This window comes from Physeter macrocephalus, chromosome 4 (genome assembly GCF_002837175.3).
Source record: "Physeter macrocephalus isolate SW-GA chromosome 4, ASM283717v5, whole genome shotgun sequence".
In the NCBI taxonomy this organism is placed as follows: Eukaryota; Metazoa; Chordata; class Mammalia; order Artiodactyla; family Physeteridae; genus Physeter; species Physeter macrocephalus.
The window spans coordinates 39285307-39290171 of record NC_041217.1 but is presented as its reverse complement, the minus strand read 5'-3'; positions in this window follow the sequence as shown (position 1 = coordinate 39290171).

Genomic DNA, 4865 nt, shown 5'->3' with positions numbered 1-4865 from the left:
GCCCCCCGCTCCCCTGTCTCTTCAAAATGGATGAATCAAACCAGCCGAAAATGCGCCAAAGCCGCCGTACAACCAAAGCCACTAGGGCCTGTGGGCTCCGCCCCAACATGACCGGTCATTGGCGGCTTCTGCCAGATGCGCAGAGCTCATTCGTCCGTTTGAATCATCACGTCTCCCAGGTTCCGCCCCACTCACTGATAGGCTCCGCCTCCTCCGTGAGGTCCTGTTAGTCAAGGTGCTCTGAGAGCGCACGGCCGCAAAACAAAAATGGTCGCTGCTCGGCCCGCCCCCTGGTTTTCACTCCAGAGTTGCAGATTCGTCTTGGGTTGCGTCTTAGGATGACTAGGAAAAAAGATTTATTAAGAGTTTAATGTCATTTAATATTAGCTTAATGATGTATCATTTCGCCTGCCTTGATCATCTAGAAACTCCACTGATAGCAAAACCCGTGGGATAGGCAGCTGATTCGTCAGCAAGGGGCTGCTTCTGAATTGGAGGGAAATTCCATAGGTTCAAAAATGTTGACCTTAAACCCACAAGCCCCTTCTCCTTGCTTAAGCATTAGACCTCAGGAGCCCAATCGCTGCTGGAGCCGGGAGGCAGGATCACAGTCAAGGAATAACTTAACCACCAATTTCTATTTTCCATTCTGGACCTTGAGATCACTTCAGGGTCATTAAAGTCCCAGACATGGACCTTCGGGGCCTGATGATTAGGAGCATGAGCGCTGGGCCAGGAGGTTTTTCAGTTTGAACCTTAGGTCCACCACTTAACAGTTTTATAGCTTTACCTCTCTGTGCCTGCCTCAGTTTTCTCATGTGTAAAATGGGAAACAATAGTACTTAATTCATAGGATTATTAGGATTAAATGAGTTGATATATGAAAAGGCTTTTGGACAGTCTCTGGCAGACAGTAAGTGCAATGTAAGTATTTGTTAAATTCAATCCCTTATCCCTGGGTGGGGATGGGGGAGGGGCTGCCTCAAGACTCAAGTCAAATAACTGAGGGTAACTCACATCATTCCATTTAAATCCATGAACATTTGTTGGATGCATAAAACTCTCAGAGGCAGAGCTCAGGATCCCTATGGGAACGGCCAAGGTTTACCTGACCATTGTAAAATAGACTTCAATCCCTATCACAGGCAGCCTGTTAATAACCAACTGAAGCTACACTCCATAAACAAACAAACCAACCCATCACTATTGCCTCCTGAAAGTCTCCCCTTGTACAATCTGGCTTCCCGAAGGGAAGAGAATAGCACAGTCCACCAGTAAAGCACTAAACAAGTTATATATATATACATCTCCTCTTCCATGTCACTCCACCTTTTCGCCCCTGAATGCTATTGTTGATAGCAAAAAAGAAATGCATAACATAGAATTCACCATTTTTACATGTGTAGTTCAGCGACATTAAGTACATTCACATCTCCAGAACTTTTTCATCTTCCCCAGCCGAACTCTATACTCATTAAACACTAATTCCCCATTCCCTCTCTCCCCAGACCCTGGTACCCACCATTCTACTTCCTGTCTACATGAATTTGACTACTCAAGGAACCACATATAAGTGGAATCATACAGTATTTGTCCTTTTGTGATTGGCTTATTTCACTCAGCATAATGTCCTCCAGGATCATTCATGTTGTAGTATAAAAATTTTCTACCTTTTAAAGGCTGAATAATATATCATTGTATGTATATACCACATTTGGTTTATCCATTCAACTGTCAGTAGGTACTTGGGTCATTTCCAGATTTTGGCTATTGTGAATAATTTCTGCTATGAATGTGGTGTATAAATCTCTCTTCCAGCCCCTGATTTCAATTCTTGGGAGCATATACCCAGAAGTGGATTTGCTAGATCATACAGTAATTGTATTTTTAATTTTTTGAGGAATCTCCATACTATTTTCCATAGCAGATGCACCATTTAACATTCCCACCAGCAGTGCACAAGGGTTCCAGTTTCTCCATATCTTGTCAACATTTATTTTGCTTTTTTTGATGGGGCATAATGGGTGCTGGAATCTGTTTGGACTAAGTGTATTGTCATCCATATTATTGTCAAAATGCCAGTGCAGAGGCTGGAGTGGTGCAGTGATCACGAGTGACTTTGTTGGAGGCTCTTTTATTAGGTCAGATTGCCATTATTTAGCAAATACCAATATTTGTTATCGTGAGATGAGGCAGAGGAATTCTTGTTACTTACTTAGTAGGTAATGAAAGGAACTGGCCATAGTCTACATGTCCAGGCAGGTGGAAAGTTCAGAACAGGTCTTCCAGGCCTTGGCATTGTAGTTTACTTCAAGGCCTATATATATATGGCCACTGAATGAAGGCTCTTCCTCTTCCAAGGTGAGGGTCATATCCTATCTCCTCATCTCAGCTTTGGCTAACGTCTTCCCTCTATTTGCTTGTTTATTCGCTCAGTATTTCAACAAACACTGTCTCTTAGGAAGGAAGTAACGTAAGACTTGAACTTCTAGTTTACTTTTTAGTGGGCAAGTACAGAGTTATGCCTACAAGAGCCCTGGCACTGTTTCCCTGCCTGTCAGGAGAACCTGGAGTGCAACCTCCAAGGTCAGATCCCTCCGGTGCATCCCCAGAGAATCTTCCCTGGACACGTCTCAAGCACAGCCAGTGTGTAGGAAACTGAAGAAAGACACTGATCATATGACAGGTTAGATCTTAGATGCATGTCGGTTAACCTTGAAGAGACAATACATGTAATAAAACTATGAGAAACCGTGAAAACGAAACAGGCTCAGGAGACAGAAAAGACAGTTATTCTTTCTCCCTGGAAATGAGATTTAATGGGCTTTGAAACCCAATGCTTAATTTCTCCTATGATTTTAGTTATATTTTGAGAAGTAGCCTTTTCCTTCTCCCCTGCATATGTTAAAGACAGTAAGAAGTGGCAGGGACTTCCCTGGTGGCGCAGTGGTTAAGACTCTGAGCTTCCAGTGCAGGGAGCCGGGTTCAATCCCTGGTCAGGGAACTAGATCTTACATGCATGCCGCGACTAAGGAGCCCGCCTGCTGCAAATAAGACCTGGCACAACCAAATAAATAAATTTAAAAAAAAAACAAAAAAACCTGGCAGCGTGTGGGTGGTGGGCCTGATGGCTCTTCCCTCTCCCTATCAAAGACCCACTTCCTTCAAGGCTATGCTATAGTTGCTGGGAGCTTTGTAAAAATTTTTGAGCACTTACTCTGTGCTGGGCACTTCCAGTTCTGTGGCCTCATGAAAAACAGCCAACCAGGTCTAAAGATAGACACTGCTTCTACTGACCACAGGAACTCAGAAAGGGACCTGTCTTTGAAGACCCTGCCAGGAAGTTAAAGAAAGATTCTCCAGGCTTTTTTTCTTTTTTACTCTTCTACCTCCAACCTGCTGACTCTCTGCCCCATCACAACACTCACAAGAAAGGGTGGGATAGAAGAGCTGTGTGTGTGGTTAGTCTTTCTGTAACCCAGAGGCCAAAAACCTGCTTGGAGATAGGTGCATGGTTAAAGAGGATGCTCCCTTGCCTCAGGTCACAGCCAGAAAAAAACTGGGCCAAAGTCAATTTTAACTTTTATTTATTTATTTTCATTTTATTTTTTAAAAAATTTACTTATTTATTTGGTTGTGCTGGGTCTTAGTTGTGGCAGGCGGGCTTGTTAGTTGTAGCAGGCGGGCTCCTCAGTTGCGGCACGCGGGCTCCTTAGTTGTGGCATGTGAACTCTTAGTTGCGGCATGCATGTGGGATCTAGTTCCCTGAACAGGGATCAAACCCGGGCCCCCTGCGTTGGGAGCGCGGAGTCTTAACCACTGCGCCACCAGGGAAGTCCCCAGTTTTAACTTTTACATTAATTTTTCTTAAGTGTGTATTTCTTCTGCTCCAGACTTCCATCTTCCTCTCTACTTTTAGAATGTTAAGAGCTAAGTTTAGATGGCTTTCTACCACTGAAATAAAAAGGATGTACAACTTGACAACCGGTATAGATTGAAGAAGAAACCCCAGAAGAATAACACTTGTTGCTTTGCTCAACACCATGAAAATCCATAGAAAACTTGCCCTTGTAACATTGAAGAAGACAGAGCCTTATCCATCTAAACCACCAACAAATACTTTTAAGTGAACAGTGCTGAAAGGAGAGACCCCAAGGTATAACAAAAAAGAGCACTGAACTTGTAATGAAAAATACTGGCCTTGAGCACTGTGATTTACTACCTAGGTGACCTTCAGCAAATTTTAAACTCCTGTGCCTCTGCTCCTTCACCTGTAAAATGGGGATAATTATATTGGTCCTTAGAGCTTTCACAAGATTGGCGTTAACAATAACAACAAAAAGGGCTCCCTTGCGAAGGTATAATAGTTTGGACACTGTGAAGCACTCTGGGAGGCAGCATGGATCACACTGTCTTCACTGAAGGAAAAACCCCAAATCCAACAGCTGGTTTGTTCCTCCACTAGAACATAAAAATCCCTGAGCCCTGGGAACAGAGTTAACAAACACTGCCCACAGCATACAGATGGAGGAAAGGTGACAGTGAGAAGTGATGACAGTCATCTTTGACCACGGTGAATGTCCAAGGCGTTGACGCTCTTTCTCCACTATCTCCTAACCATTCCTAGGAGAACTGATGTATTCTGACCATGCCCAATATGGGCATCATTCTACCAACTACTGTCAGCCCCTCTGCTTCTGAGTTCCAGCGAGTATCCCGACTGCCTAACAGATATTTCCACTTGAATACCCACAAGCTCAATTTATCTATGCCAAACAAATTATCTCCCCCACCCACATTCTTTTCCTGACTCTTGCACCTCTGCCAGCAGCACCTTATTCTTTTTTTTTTTTTTTTTTTTTTTT